Below are 17,484 nucleotides of genomic sequence, written 5' to 3'. Positions count from 1 at the left end.
GGGTCAAATGGCATCCCAGGCGGCAGGCAGCAGTTCAGGGAGCGAACGGTAGGGGGTGTATGTTGCGCACACATTCAAATACACGATGTATGTGGACTGGTGAGATTTCACCATATAGGATGTATATGGACTGGGTGTGAGATATCACCATATAGGGTGTATATGGACTGGGTGTGAGATTTCACCATATAGGATGTATATGGACTGGGTGTGAGATATCACCATATAGGGTGTATATGGACTGGGTGTGAGATTTCACCATTTAGGATGTATATGGACTGGGTGTGAGATATCACCATATAGGATATATATGGACTGGGTGTGAGATTTCACCATTTAGGATGTATATGGACTGGGTGTGAGATTTCACCATATAGGATGTATATGGACTGGGTGTGAGATATCTTCATAAAGGGTGTATACAGACTGGGTGTGAGATTTCACCATATAGGGTGTATATGGACTGGGTGTGAGATTTCACCATATAGGATATATATGGACTGGGTGTGAGATTTCACCATGTAGGATGTATATGGACTGGGTGTGAGATTTCACCATGTAGGATATATATGGACTGAGTGTGAGATTTCACCATATAGGGTGTATATGGACTGGGTGTGAGATATCTTCATAAAGGGTGTATACAGACTGGATATCAGACACTCCTATAAAATGTGTTTCTGGACTGGATGTCAAACATCCCCATAAAATATCTGCAAGGTTCGGGTGTATGATATCTTCATACACTGTGTACGTGGCCTGGGTGTGAGATATCCTTATAAAGTGTGAATATGGACAGGGTGTGAGATTTCCTTACAAAATGTGTGTATGAACTGGGTGTGAGATATTCTCATCCAGAGTGTGCACACCATTGGGAATGAGATGTTCTCATCCAGAGTGTGTACATGCACTGGGTGGGAGATATCTTCATACAGAATGTATATGGACTGAATGTGAGATTCCTGAAGATTCTCCTGTTCCTTAGATACTGCCTGACCTGCAGCGCTTTTCCAGCAACACATTTTTCAGCTCCGAGTGTAAGATATCCCCATACAGAGTGAGTACATTCCTTGGGTGTGATATATCCTCTTGTAGAGCATGTATGTTCTGGGTGAGAAATATATCCACGCAGTTTATAGGCATTGGGTGTGAGAGATCATTATGCATTGTGTATATGGATTGGGTGTGAAATCTTGTCACAAAGTGTGTATGCAGTGACTGTGAGAGATCCTCATCCATGTTTCCTTGGCAGGAGAGACTAGCATCCGAGGACACAGCCTCAGAGTAAAAGGAAGATCTGTCAGAACAGAGATAAGGAGAAACTTCTTTGGACAGAGAGCGGTGATTCTGTGGAATTCATTGGCATAGAAGGCTATGGAAGTCAGGTCATTGAGTCTATTTAAAAGAGAGATAAATAGGTTCTTGATTGTCAAGGGGATCAACTGTTACAGAGAGAAAGTGGGAGAATGAGGTTGAGAAACTTTTACAGCCATGATTGAATGGTAGAGCAGACTCAATGGGCTGAATGGCCTAATTTCCACTCCTATGTCTTATGGTCTTACATCCAGAATGTATGTACATCAAGAAAGAGATGGATAGAGCTCTTAGAGATAGTGGGATCCAGGATTATGGGGATAAGGCAGGATACTGATTGTGGATGATCAACCATGATCATAATGAATGGTGGTGCTGGCTCGAAGGGCCGAATGGCCTACTCCTGCACCTGTAGTCTATTGTATGTGGACTGGGTGTCAGATATCCTCATCCAAATTGTGTATGTGCACTAGCTTTGAAATATCCTCATCAAGTATATATAGTACAGGGTGTGAGATTAAAATTAAATGTTATTGTCATGTGTACTCAAGTATAGGAATACAGTAGTACAGTGAAAAGAGCAGACACATTGCCAATCTTCAGCATCATCTTAGTTACAAAACCAGAATTTAAAAACAACACAATTTTTATTTGAAAAAGAGCCATAAAGTAAGAAAACATCCAGATCGGAAAGTCTAAAGACTTATCTCCATGAAGGTGTTTGGAAAACTCATCCACTATGCAGGCAACCAGGACTAGCCTGGAGGCTGTCGTCATTACACAAAAGGTCCCCTATCGCTGCCAATGTTGTTCTGCCACTCGGGAAGCCACTGTCTCCCATCCCGCCACCATCTCCAACTGCCGGGAGGCTACCAATCCATGCACATCCCAGTCTCACTGCAGTGCAAATGCCACTGAATCACTGCAAATGTCTTTAAAGAAAAAGAAAACAAAGAGAAAAGTAAAGAAAAAGAGCAGAAGTTAAAAACAAAGCAACATTTAAAAAAATGCAGGCACAAGTGGACAAGACCTGGGCTCAGCCCTGTTATTCTGACGCCATCTTGAATGATATCTTCAAACAGCATATGGACTGGGTGTGAGATATCCTCATATAATGAGTATATGGACTGGGTATGAGATATCCTCATACAATGAGTATATGGACTGGGTATGAGATATCCTCATACAATGAGTATATGGACTGGGTGTGAGATATCCTCATACAATGAGTATATGGACTGGGTGTGAGATAGCCTCATACAGAGTGTCTATAGGACTAGGAGTAAGAAAGCTTCATATTGTGTCTTTAGACTGGGTGTGAGATATCTTTACATAGCGTGCATATGTTCTTGGTGTGAGAAATATTCATACCAAGTTTATATGGACTGGGAGTGAGATATTCTTGTACACAATGTTACGATCTGGGTTTGAGATATCCTCATATAGAATGTGAGTGGAGTGAGTATGGAATATCCTCACCATCTGTATGTGGGATTGAATATAACAGGATGGTTATATGGTTAACACAGACCAAGCGTCAGTTAAATTACTGTGACAATGTATGGAGTTGAGTGCAGATGTTATAAAATGTAATGATTAATACTGTGTATGTAAACTATGTAAGCATTGACTCATGAAAGGAATGGGTCAGACCAGCAATGGTGAATACATATGTGGACGCTGATGGGATAAAAAGGGTGAAATGTAACTGTATTGTTGCATTTAATTCCTACACTGTACCAGAATCGTGAACCGCTAAGAATCTACAATGTTGATGGGAAAAAGTGGCCAACTTCAGAGGAACAATTGCTGTGAACAACAGAGCCAAGCATTGCTCATTAAGCAGGAATTTGGTGTTTTGGGGCTGCCTAAGGCTGCTTGACCTTTGTGGTTATCTAGACTTCTAAATTAAAGAAAGAAGGCAGGACAGTGAGACAGATGTATCTTTTCTATACAACCCTTGGATGGATGGTCTTAGAGTCACAAGGGTCTTTGGGTAGGAATCAAAATTTATGGAACTTTGAAAGAGAAAACACATAAAAATAAGTATTTTGAATACATCGGCCATGTAACTTAGGAATAACTATTGCAGAAGCAGGATCTTGAGCACAGAGTTCAGAGAAGAAGGACAGACCTAGCTGCTTGACTGAAGCCCAGCCAGCTCTCCCTCATTAGTGTGAGTAATACCAAAGTCTCAGTAATGAGTCTGAGGCAGATTTGTTTGTACCCTGACACAGTTTTATGCTGTAGTATTAAACTGTCAGAATGGTTTAAAAACAAGTAGATTGCAGTAACAGTACAGACTGTATTTATTGTGTTCATTGGTGATGACTCAGAGACAGCAATGAACGACACTCACATAGTCTCTTCAACCATTCTTGGATTCACGATGGCTTCTTGATGCAACACTTGGTCATATGTTGCTTTTATGTCAAGTGCATCTCTTTCACCTCATTGGAGCATATCCGAATAAATATTCTAAATCCAGAGATGTCAAGTACTGAAATTAGTGAGGTAGTCTCTCCAGATGTGTCATGTCTGTGAAGCAATGACTTGGCCAGAGTTGAAATGTGATGTGGAGACAAATGTTTTAAGCCAGAGTATAAATATCACTGGACAACAGTATATTAATTGGGCTGCTTTGATGGAACATTTGTGATTCATTATGTGTCTAATTTGATGAGAGCAATCTAATTACTAAAACCTCTGTGGGATGTCTACAGGGTTACACTAACTAGCTGAGTTCATTAGCGCATCTGTTTTTGTGAGGGATATCAATTCTGGAAACTGGATTCTTTTATTTAGTTTCCAAGGATTGTTTGCCACATTTCAGGAAATACTTGGCAGAAGTTTAAAGAGAACTGAGCTACAATGAGTCTGTCATTATGCTGTAATAAAAAAGATGTTCTCACAGAGAACTGTGTTCCATTCACAGCTTTCCACTTAAAAAAAAAGGTTAGGCTTTACTTTGAAGCCTCAGACATGGAATTAGTATTAAATCGATTGGTTCCCACGCCTTGATTAATTTTACAGTAATTACTTCTTTTGGATGGTGGGGAGAGGGTTTGGTGGCATAGCAGCAATATCATTGGACTAATCCAGGAGTCCCAGGCTCGTTCTCCAGACACAAGTTCAAATTCCATCATTGCTATTCAAAAAACCTGCAATATAAAGTCGGTCTCAATTGTGATGCCCATTAAATTACCACCAACTGGTTCACTAATGCCTTTTAGGGAAGAAAATCTGATATCCTTCCTATGTATGTGACTCCTGACCCAAAGTAATTTGTTTGACTCTTAAACTGCCTTCTGAAATGGCCTGAGCAAGTTCCAGGATAAATAATTCCAGGGTAACAAATGCTAGCCCAGCCTCCATAACAAAACCCATATCTAATGACTAGATTAGTGAGAAGCTGACAGATGGAGGTGGGAACAATATTGTGAGTAAACCAACCCTTCATCTACAACGTGTATGAGCCATTAGTGCTGGAAGCACAGTTGTGACAGATTATGTTGAAGTACAGATTTGAGATGACCCAAGGAATCCCTTATGGACTCAACCTGTAAGCCTCTCTTTGTTCATCCCGGAGATCATTCTCATTGACAGTTTGGAATAGAAGACTCTTACAGACAGTTTAGTTTAATTTTAGTCATCCCCTTTATTTACCAATAGCATTACTATTACAACATAACACTGATACCTATAAGCTCAACTAAGTAGGTTCTAATAACCCAAAAGAGTAGGGCACCAGCTCTTCAAGAGCCCAGCAGGCTACTCCGATGTACTGACACAAAGTGTCTTCCTTTATACAAAAAGTTTACAAAAACATTGCATGTTCTTAATTAGGCAGACAACAGTGAAAGACAACAATTCGTAAGGAAGGGAAGTTAATTGACGGGTCTGTGTACGCTCGACTAATCACTCCTACAGGCCCTAAGCCATTCATCAGGTGGGATAAACAAATCCAGCTGTTAGGCGCCTGTTGAGATAAGTTAGTATCATAACGAGGTACCAGTCTGAGCTAATTGGAGAGTTCATAAGGTAACCTTGCACATCTCACATGTCAGATACAATCTTTTACAAAATGGCTTCTTAGCAAGGATAACAAAAGTTTTGAACATAAAATGACTTCCAGACACATTGTGCCAGAATCTCTTCAATGTTAGGTTTAGAATACTTTTTAAGCTCGGTCAGACTCCTGCTTTTACTCTTAAGCACAGAATCATCTGTGCCTGAGGCTGAGATGTTACTATAAGGTTGTATTTAAACTGATTCATTAGTTGTGAATTAAACATGCTTTCTTTTCGGGGTTGTGATTCAAATTCAAATAAGACATAAGATCTGACTAGTTAGAATTGATAGTGGGGCAGTCTATAGGATGGTCTGCAAGATCAGCAAGTAAATTAAAGCTTCATTAATATTACCTTTTACAGAGTTTGCATTTCATAACTAGTAATAGCTACTCAAAATCATCATAAAATCTCAAAAATGTAATTAAGTTCAATCCATAGCAGGTAAACATAAAGAGTTAATTTTCTGCTGGCAGCCCCAGTTACTAAAATGATCTCTCTATCTCTCTCTCTCTCTCTCTCTAGTTCCTTTTGAACTCTCAAGTTAAGGACTTGTAAAAGCAAAGATATGTTTTCCTCTGTTTCAGCCTAGCTTACAAGGGGTGATAAGAATCCATTATAATTGATAGGACCTGACCGTCAATTACACGGCTTTTGATAGTACCGAGTTTTGTTTTGAGGTCAGAATCAAACTCTGACATTCATTTCACAAGGGAACAGCCGTGAATGTTATTACTCAGTGTCCTGTTTACACAGATTCACTGATGTTAAGGCAAATGTTCTTAATTGCCTTAGAGCATCCTGTTATCACTTGGTGAGCACAGATAGAGTCATAGAGATGCACAGCATGGACACAGACCCTTCGGTCCAACCTGTCCATGCCGACCAGATATCCCAACCCAATCTAGTCCCACCTGCTAGCATCCGGCCCATATCCCTCCAAACTCTTCCTATTCATATATCCATGCAAATTCCTCTTAAATGTTGCAATTGTACCAGCCTCCACCACTTCCTCTGGCAGCTCATTCCATACGCGTACCACCCTCTGCATGAAAAAGTTGCCTCTTAGGTCTCTTTCATATCTTTCCCTTCTCACCCTAAACCTATGCCCTCTCGTTCTGGACTCCCCAATTCCAGGAAAAAGACTTTGTCTATTTATCCTATCCATACCCCTCATAATTTTTTAAACCTCTATAAGGTCACCCCTCAATCTCCAATGCTCCAGGGAAAACCGCTCCAGCCTGTTCAGCCTCTCCATATCGCACAAATGCTCCAACCCTGGCAACATCCTTGTAAATCTTTTCTGAACCCTTTCAAATTTCACAACATCTTTCCGATAAGAAGGAGACCAGAATTACATGCAATATTCCAACAGTGGGCTAACCAATGTCCTGTAGAGCCGCAACATGACCTCCCAACCCCTGTACTCAATACTCTGACCAATAAAGGAAAGCATACCAAATGCCTTCTTCACTATCCTATCTACCTGCGACTCTACTTTCAAGGAGCTATGAACCTGCACTCCCAGGTCTCTTTGATCAGCAACACTCGCTAGGACCTTACCATTAAGTGTATAAGTCCTGCTAAGATTTGCTTTCCCAAAATGCAGCACCTCGCATTTATCTGAATTAAACTCCATCTGCCACTTCTCAGCCCATTGGCCCAACTGGTCCAGATCCTGTTGTAATCTGAGGTAACTCTCTTCACTGTCCACTACACCTCCAATTTTGGTGTCATCTGCAAACTTACTAACTGTACCTATTATGCTCGCATCCAAATCATTTATGGAAATGACAAAAAGTAGAGGACCCAGCACCGATACTTGTGGTACTCCACTGGTCACAGGCGCCCAGTCTGAAAAACAACCCTCCACCACCACCACCCTCTGTCTTCTACCTTTGAGCCAGTTCTGTATCCAAATGGCTAGTTCTCCCTTTATTCCATGAGATCTAACCTTGCTAATCAGTCTCCCATGGGGAACCTCGTTGAACGCCTTACTGAAGTCCATATAGATCACATCTACTACTCTGCCCTCATCAATCTTCTTTGTTACCTCTTCAAAAAACTCAATCAAGTTTGTCAGACATGATTTACCATGCACAAAGCCATGTTGACTATCCATAATCAGTCCTTGCCTTTCCAAATACATGTACATCCTGTCCCTCAGGATTCCCTCCAACAACTTGCCCACCACTGAGGTCAGGCTCACCGGTCTATAGTTCCCCGGCTTGTCTTTACCGCCCTTCTTAAACAGTGGCACCACATTTGCCAACCTCCAGTCTTCCGGCACCTCACCTGTGACTATCGATGATACAGATATCTCAGCAAGAGGCCCAGCAATCACTTCTCCAGCTTCCACAGAGATGTTTTTATCTTCTACATAACTTGGGTTCCCCTTTTTTCTGAGCCTCCCTGCCTGTCTATTTTTTAGTGTGCAGCAAATGTGTTCTATAATTCAACATTACATTTTAGTCTAAATGTTTAAGGACATATTTTAAGGCTATAGACTTTCTCATTCCCTCCTTTTGTCATTTCATGACAACTACTTGGCTTATATAAATACAATTAGTCAATTCAATCAATTTGTATTCTCAATAAGTCAAGTGCCTCCTCTGGTGAGTCATCTTCTCTCAGAGTCTGAAAGATACTGAATTTCAGCATGGACGTTCAGGCATGGAGGTACAGGGGTAGACAAGGGTCGATTAACCAGATTCCTCTATGACTTCGGCAAAAAGCAACGTATGGTCCATTTCACGTATAAGTGGACAATAATGTATATTCCTCGGATGAGACCAAAGACTATCAGTATGTCCCATATGGTCCATCCACACAGCGACCATAGCCAGCAAGTAAAGCTCCATCCACATGAATTGGACGACGATAGGGCAGGTATCTTCCCTGCGTCTTGACCCGTTTTGTTGATAACATCTGTGTCATCCAAAATGTCTTTTGAGAAATCATTAATGTAGGTGCAACATTGCGGGCCAATGACTGAATGAGCGCCTCCTTCTTTGGTAAGGAGGAAATCTAGCACGAGCCGATTCTGAAGCATCATCATCCAGGTCTCCTGTAACTCTTTGTTCACCAGCTTGAGAGCATGGGCAGTCAAGTTGGCAAGTTTTTCTATGTCTTACGCAAGGTCAGTTATCTGATCTAGCGCCATCTCAACACCCCAGGCAGGAATAAGGTCTCCCAGCAATCTAGACCACACCACAAATGTGTTGATGGAAGATGTTATATAAGTCCTGTTTTGTTTTTCCTCAACCCTTTGCTCCGTACTGATTCACATGTTGGTGGGCGTTCCATTCATCACCTACTTAAGGTAATTCGTGGTGAAGGGTGAAAAGTGGTAAGATGTGTACGAGTGCACAATGTCCATACCAATCATTGGATAAATATGGGTAGGCTTTGTTTTTGCATATGCAATGAACGCTAAAAGGAGTTCCAAAAGTGCACTTCAGTGAGTGAATGATGAGTCCACTCAGAGCGAGAGCTGAACCTTGTAAACAGTGAGTATTATCAAATGTTCAGTTGTTCAAGTGTATTAACGAATGGAGAGCAGGAGTACGACCAGTGTTTTTATCTTCTGCATAACTTGGGTTCCCCCCTTTTTCTGAGCCTACCTGCCTGTCTATTTTCTAGTGTTCAGCAAAGGTGTTCCATAATTCAACATTACATTTTAGTCTAAATGTTTAAGGACAAGTTTTAAGACTATAGACTTTCTCAATCATGACCTTTATTAGACAGGAGGCGAAGGTGGGGTAAATAAGTGGCAGTAAAAGAGGAGACAATGGAATGCAGTGTGAGCGGTTGAATACGAATGGAAGAGATGGGGATGATGTTTGGAAAGAAAAGAGACATTCAGAGAATTTTTAAAAATGGAATTGGGGGAAGATGAAATGTTTGGCTGCCCCCGGTTATGAGGAAGGAAATGCTACACTTGACTAAAAAGAGTGAAAAACTGTGATGGAGCTGGTGAAAAAGTGCCAGCATGACCTTAGCAAAATGGCTGGTGAAAAACAAAGCAACTGAATTGGTAGAGAAGAGAGGCAAGATGGTATCGAAGAGGTTGAGGGAAAGGGGAGAGAGTTAATATAGGTTTAGAGGATAAGAGAATTTCTATATGGAAAGATCACGATATTGAAGATATTGAAGAGATACAGATGGGGTTGAGTGATAGAAGGGAGTTAGAAATGAGTCTATTCTAATGTATCAAGTGTGTGGGGCTGGAAAAGCACAGCAGGTCAGGCAGCATCCGAGGAGCAGGAAAATCGATGTTTCAGGGAAGGCTGCCTGACCTGCTGTGCTTTTCTAGCACCACATTCTGGACTCTAATCTCCAGCATCTGCAGTCCTCACTTTCACCTATTCCAATATATATCTAGGCAGCTTCTCACATGCAACCCTCTTTGAATTTAAGATTGCCTGAAATGCCTGTGTTGTAATTTGCACACAATCTTGTTCACCAATGAACCACCTGCCCATCCACCACCATTGTGTGCTCATTTATTTACACTGGCTCCTGATTCATCAAAAATCTTAATGTTAAGATGTTCCTCCTTGTTAGAACATGCCTCGCCACCTTGTTTCTCTGTCATTTTCTTCAGTGCTGTAAGCCTCCAAAACTGATGCTTGAGCATTCGTGATTTTACTGTAAATTGACAATCAAATTCAGATAAGCTGGAATGGTAGTTGGGAGAAGTTGTCATTCCTACCAGAATTATAATAAATCCAATAGAATGATGGCCAGGACTGATGATTCAAACTGGTAACTTCAGATTAGCCAAATTCAAGCATGTTTTTCTGATGACAGCACCCACCATTCAGAATGGAGTTATGCCATATTAGCTATGTGCCCTCTAGTTTTTTTGGGTGCTATGCAGGTCCATGTGTGGTAGTGTCTTCCATCACCTGCATGTCGATCAGCATGTGTGGACTTTCCTTGTGGCCATGCAGCCTAATGGGAATTTTGCCCACCAAAGTGAAAAGAAAACCAGTCAAGCATCATTTGACATCAAGATCACTCTGACAGAATGTTCAGACATTCTGGCTCAGCCTGAGAGGAGATTAATAGAGCCATTGATTGGAGATAAAGTGAAGTGAAGACAAAAAGGCTTGCTCTACTGCTGTAGGCAGCTGATCTTTCAGGTGACCAAGGCCATCAAAAAGGTGCAACCCAACTGCTCATGAAGAAGGCATGGAAGACAGTGATGGAAGCTACAATTGCCTACTGCTTCTGGGTTCAAAGAGGCGACAAATGCACAAATACCAAGAACATGATGGTGCAGGATGAGACCAACCAACTCAATGATGAAGTTGTTTTTGCTCATTTGGAAAAGGATAGCATGGAAATTCCAGGCAGAGCAGTGGACGTGATCTATATGGAGTACAGCAAGGCATTTGACAAGGTTCCCCATAAGAAACTAATTAGAAAGGTTAGATCTCATGGAATACAGCAAGAACTTGCTATTTGGATACAGAACTAGCTCAAAGGTAGAAGATAGAGGGTGGTGGTGGAGGGTTGTTTTTCAGACTGGAGGCCTGTGACCAGTGGAGTGCCACAAGGATCGGTGCTGGGTCCATTACTTTTTGTCATTTACAAAAATGATTTGGATGCGAGCATAAGAGGTACAGTTAGTACGTTTGCAAATGACACCAAAATTGGAGGTGTAGTGGACAGCGAAGAGAGTTACCTCAGATTACAATGGGATCTTGATCACATGGGCCAATGGGTTGAGAAGTGGCAGGTGGAGTTTAATTTAGATAAATGCAAGGCATTGCATTTTGGGAAAGCAAGTCTTAGCAGGACTTATACACTTAATGGTAAGGTCTGAGGGAGTGTTGCTGAACAAAGAGACCTTGGGGTGCAGGTTCATAGTTCGTTGAAAGCGGAGTCGCAGGTAGATAGGGTAGTGAAGAGGTCTTATTGGTCAGAGTATTGAGGACAGGAGATGGGAGATCATGTCGCGGCTGTACAGGACATTGGTTAGCCCACTTTTGAAATATTGTGTGCAATTCTAGTCTCCTTCCTATCAGAAGGATGTTGTGAAACTTGAAAGGGTTCAGAAAAGATTTACAAGGATGTTGCCAGGGTTGGAGGATTTGAGCTGTAGGGAGAGGCTGAACAGGCTGGGGCTGCTTTTCCTGGAGCATCAAAGGCTGAGAGTTGAACTTTATATAGATTTATAAAATCATGAGGGGCATGGATAGGTTAAACAAACAAAGTTTTTTCCCCTGGGGTGCGAGAGTCCAGACCTAGAGGGCATAGGTTTAGGGTGAGAGGGGAAAGATATAAAAGAGACCTAAGGGGCAACATTTTCACACAGAGGGTGGTATGTGTATGGAATGAGCTGCCAGAGAAAGTGGTGGAGGCTGGTACAATTGCAACGGTTGAAAGGCATCTGGATATATGAAAAGGAAGGGTTTGGAGGGATATGGGCCGGGTACTGGCAAATAGGACTAGATTGAGTTGGGATATCTGGTCGGCATGGACGAGTTGGACCGAATGGTCTGTTTCCGTGCTGTACATCTCCATGTCTCTATAACTTTAAGGAACAACCACAGAAACATAGCGTCGATGGAAAACATCATACTGCTCAAAGGAACTAATAGATAAAGCAATCATGATTGCAGTACATGTTTCAGCTGAGGAGGCTGGTGACCATGAATAGTCCAATGAACACCGACCTACCCACCTGCCTCTTTCCCTATGTGAAGTGATAAAGTCTCCAGGTTTTCTCATTTCATGACAAATACTCAAGGGTCATGTTTAACTTACATGTTAAGACAATGTACTGACCCACACTTATCTGAAGGCAATCACTAAGAAGATAAAGAAAATTTCTGGATGTTTTCCAGATATGACCCCCAAGAGTTTTCATTGCCCTGCCAAGCTAATCCAAGACAATATTTGAAGAAATTGAAAAATAAAGACATTTACCACATTTTTACATGATCAATTTTTCATTTTTGACCTCAAACACATTTGTAGTCAAATTGAATTTTTTGAGATATTCCTCAGTTATCTCCATTTAACACAAATTTGTGGGTTGTATCCCTGAGACTTATTGTACCTTTATTTGAAATCACTCCACCATTGGTTGTCTCCCGTCATATGCCAAAGTCCTACCATGCTTGCAATGAACCAACTACTAACACTCACGACTGGCTGGTTCTATTGCACAATACCCAAATCCTAGCCCTCACATTTTTCTTGGAGTCAAACCAATGTTTTGAGAACTTGTGGTCCACAGCCCCTCAGAGGAGTTTAGAAGAGGGTACCATTGAAAAATAACTTCAAGACTTCTTAACCTATGCCCCTGAACTAACTCATACTGCCCGCCCACATCCAGTGGCTGCTCACGCAATACATGCCAAAAAACATTTTCCTACCTACCCCCAAAGATCCCCCTATCTTCCATGTTAGGCCATGCCCATCCACTGTACCTCCTTTAGCCCCCCCCATATCTTCCATGCCAAATCATAACATTCCTGTGTCCATTCATCCTGAATTCATATAAACATGTACAGAACCACAAGCCTTGTACTTGGTTGTATGCAGAAGTGTTGTGAAAATATAATTCATTCATAATTTTCTTTAAAACTCTGCTGTGATCAATGGCCATAAAGGGATCAACCAATTCTAGAACTTTAAAATACCAATAGCAGAAACTACAAGTGCTTGGCATTCCTTTCTCATGTGCAAATATACATTTGACAAACAAATATGAGAAAATACAGTTAGAACATAGAACATTACAGCGCAGTACAGGCCCTTCAGCTCTCGATGTTGCGCTGACCTGTGATACCAATCTGAAACTCATCTAACCTACACTATTCCATGTACGTCCATGTGCTTGTCCGATGACAACTTAAATGTACTTAAAGTTGGTGAATCTACTACCGTTGTAGGGAAAGCATTCCATACCCTTACTACTCTCTGAATAAAGAAACTACCTCTGACATCTGTCCTATATCTATCACCCCTCAATTTAAAGCTATGCCCCCTCATGCTCGCCATCACCATATTTGGAAAAAGGCTCTCCCTGTCCACCCTATCTAACCCTCTGATTATCTTATATGTCTCTATTAAGTCACCTCTCAACCTTCTTCTCTCTAACGAAAACAGCCTCAAGTCCCTCAGCCTTTCCTCGTAAGACCTTCCCTCTAGACCAGGCAACATCCTAGTAAATCTCCTCTGCACCCTTTCCAAAGCTTCCACATCCTTCTTATAATGCGGTGACCAGAACTGTACACAATACTCCAAGTGCAGCCGCATCAGGGTTTTGTACAGCTGCAGCATAGAGTACAATAGGTGAAGAGCTTCAGGGCGGAGGAAATGACCTGGGAGTTACAGTGGGAGAGGGATTCCCTGAGATTCTTGTAGAGAGAGGAAGAAAACTTCTTCAAGGCAGGCGTCCTTGCAAGAGGATTCATAGTAGGGTTAAAATCAACTAGGTAAAAACAATGACTGCAGAAAAGCTCTTCACCTATTGTACTCTATGCTACTTTCTCCCCATCCCCACCCTCCTCTCATTTATCTCTCCACCCTGCAGGTACTCTGCCTGTATTCCCGATGAAGGGCTTTCGCCCGAAACGTCGATTTTCCTCCTCCTCGGATGCTGCCTGAACTGCTGTGCTTTTCCAGCACCACTCTAATCCAGAATCTGGTTTCCAGCATCTGCAGGCATTGTTTTTACCTATAACACTGTATGCCTTCTTAACAACCCTGTCAACCTGGGTGGCAACTTTCAAGGATCTGTGTACATGGACACCGAGATCTCTCTGCTCATCTACACTGCCAAGAATCTTACCATTAGCCCAATACTTTGCATTCCGGTTACTCTGACCAAAGTGAATCACCTCACACTTGTCCGCTTGCCACCTCTCAGCCCAGCTCTGCAGCTTATCTATGTCTCTCTGTAACCTACAATATCCTTCGTTATTATCCACAACTCCACCGACTTTAGTGTCATCTGCAAATTTACTAACCCACCCTTCTCCGCCCTCATCCAGGTCGTTTATAAAAATGATGAACAGCAGTGGACCCAACACTGACCCTTGCAGTACACCACTAGTAACTGGACTCCAGGATGAACATTTCCCATCAACCACCACCTCTGTCCTCTTTCAGCAAGCCAATTTCTGATCCAAACTGCTATATCTCCCACAATCCCATTCCTCCGCATTTTGTACAATAGCCCACTGTGGGGAACCTTATCAAACGCCTTGCTGAAATCGATATACACCACATCAATCGGTTTACTCTCATCTACCTGCTTGGTCACCTTCTCAAAGAACTCAATAAGATTGTGAGGCACGACCTACCCTTCTCAAAATCGTGCTGACTATCCTTAATCAAATTATTCTTTTCTAGATGATTATAAATCCTATCTCTTATAACCTTTTCCAACACTTTACCAACAACTGAAGTAAGGCTTACTGGTCTATAATTACCAGGGTTGTCCCTACTCCCCTTCTTGAACAGGGGAACCACATTTGCTATCCTCCAATCTTCTGGCACTATTCCTGTAGACAATGACGATTTAAAGATCAATGCCAAAGGCTCCTCCCTGGCTTCCCAGAGGATCCTAGGATAAATCCCATCCAGCCCAGGGGACTTATCTATTTTCACACTCTGCAGGATTTCTAATACCTCTTCAAGTAAATTTTTTTCCCCTGTGTACACTTGTTTCAACAGACTAATGGATGTCTTGGCTCTTTGCTGTTTCTTTCCAACTAGTTCTGACTAGTTCCAGACTATTTCTGGCATCTTTTTTTTGTTTCTAATTTCCAACATCTGCAGTATTATGCTTTTTGTGAAGAAATTGCAAGATGCCCAACTAACTTGACATTGTAATCTGGTTGCAATGGCTCCTTTGCTCTTGTTCATATAGAATTTTGTTAAGTTCAGAAGTTATTAACTGTTTTCTTACATTGGTAATGCGCTAAATAAACATTTGTGTGGATTTATGTTTTGGTGTCCTTGGGACAAACCACATTTCCCATGAGACCATCAAAAAGGGGCTGTTTTTAGGCATTTATGGTTCATGGTTTATTAAAATTGGTCCACTTCTCTTATTAGTATAACAAAATATTGTATTTAATGATGAAGAAGCCACTCGCCGAAAGCTAGTGCTTCCAAATAAACCTGCTGGATTTTAACCTGGTGTTGTGTGATTTTGAATTATTGTATTAAAGTGTATTTGTCCATCAAAACTGACTCTGTCATATTGGTCTGTGGAAATTGACCCTTCCCTCATGTCAAAATAGTATTTTTTGCCTAATTAGTCTAACAGGAAAAGCCTATCAAATTACTGATCCAGCAAGTAACAGGTGGCATGGTGGCTTCAGTGGTTAACACTGCTGCCTCTCAGTGCCAAGGACCCGGGTTCACTTCCTGCCTCAGGCAACTGTCTGTGTGGAGTTTGCACATTCTCCCCATTTCTGCATGGGTTCTCTCTTGGTGCTCTGGTTTCTTCCCACGATTCAAAAGATGTGCAGGTCAGTTGAATTGGCTATGCTAAAGTGTTAGGCGCATTAGTCAGGGATAAATGTAGGAAAATGAGTCTAGGTGGGTTACTCGTCAGAGGGTCAGTGTGAACTTGTTGACCCAAAGGACCTGCTTCCACACTGTAGGGATTCTAGTGTGATAAAAGTAAAAGGTTATTCACTGATCCATTAAACTAGGCCTAAACTAACTTCACTTCTTACTCCATACGTTCCCATCTGCTATTGGCTCATCACAACTAGACTCCCATTTGATGAAGGGCTTTTGCCCAAAACGTCGATTTTCCTGCTATGTGGAGGCTGGCTGACCTGCTGTGCTTTTGCTGCACCACTCTAATCTAGACTATAATCTCCAACATCTGTAGTACCCACTTCCGCCTCTCATATTCCATTGGGCTATCAAGATGGTCCTCTAATCTTATTGGTCGAAACAAATCATCCTTTCAATGGACTGGAAGAAAGTGGGGACTGCGATGGTGCTGGAAATGCACAGCAGGTCAGGCAGCTTCTGAGGAGCAGGAGAATCGAGCTTCAGGCAAGAATCCACCATCTTTCAATATAATTGGGGCGTTAAAATAGATCCTTTAACGCTATTGGTCGATGGAAACAAACACTTGAATTCTATTGGTTGATAATATTAGATGTTTCAATCCTATTGGGGCATAACAACAGACCCTTCAATCCTTCTGGTTCGGCTAATCGTCTGGGGTCATAGAAAATAATTCCTTTGTTCCAATTGGTCCATAGAATAGACCCCTCAATCCTATTGGTCAATAAAAGTGTCTGATGTATTCTTAGTGGTGCATAAAAACAGACCCCGCAATCCTATTGGTCCATAGCAAATAGTTCCTTTATTACTATTGGTCCTTAGAAATAGGCCCCAACACTATTGGATCATATATATATAGCGCGATAATCCGATTGGTCAATAGAAAATAGTTCCTTTGTTCCAATTGGTGCTTAGAGGCAGGTCCCTCGACTCTATTGGTCAATAAATATAGACCTACAATCCTATTGGTCTAGATAGTATTGCTCCCTTACTCCTATTGGTCATTAAAAATGGACACCTCGCTACTATTGGTCCATAACAGAAGCCCCGCCCTCAAACTGTCACGGCCGCGACTGGAGACTTTGCGACTTTTTCTTTGACAGTTTACGGCGGTTACCGGTGAATGGGCGCCGGGGCCTGGTGAGTGGAGCTGGTGCTGCCTTCAGAGCGTGCGGCGGGGATTCGGGTATCCGAGATCGGTGAGGGGGAGGGGAATGTGAGAGGCCGTGTGTTCCCCCCCCCCTACCACCGCACCCAACCCGAGGGAGAGCGAGAGAAAGGGAGCGGGCGGGCAATGACCGTGCGTTAACAGGCGATCGAGTAACTCGAGGAGGCTCGCAGAGGCCGGGCCTGAGGGAAGGAGAGAGGGCGGCGGCGTCGTCGTCACTCCCACTACCCCCCCACCCCCCACTCCCACTACCCCCCCCACCCCCCACTCCCACTACCCCCCCCACTCCCACTGCCCCCACCCCCACTCCCACTACAGCCCCACCCCCCCCACTCCCACTCCCCCCACCCCCCCCCACTCCCACATACACACCCT

This window comes from Chiloscyllium punctatum, chromosome 26 (genome assembly GCF_047496795.1).
Source record: "Chiloscyllium punctatum isolate Juve2018m chromosome 26, sChiPun1.3, whole genome shotgun sequence".
Taxonomy (NCBI): Eukaryota; Metazoa; Chordata; class Chondrichthyes; order Orectolobiformes; family Hemiscylliidae; genus Chiloscyllium; species Chiloscyllium punctatum.
Note: the sequence above shows the minus strand (reverse complement) of the source record.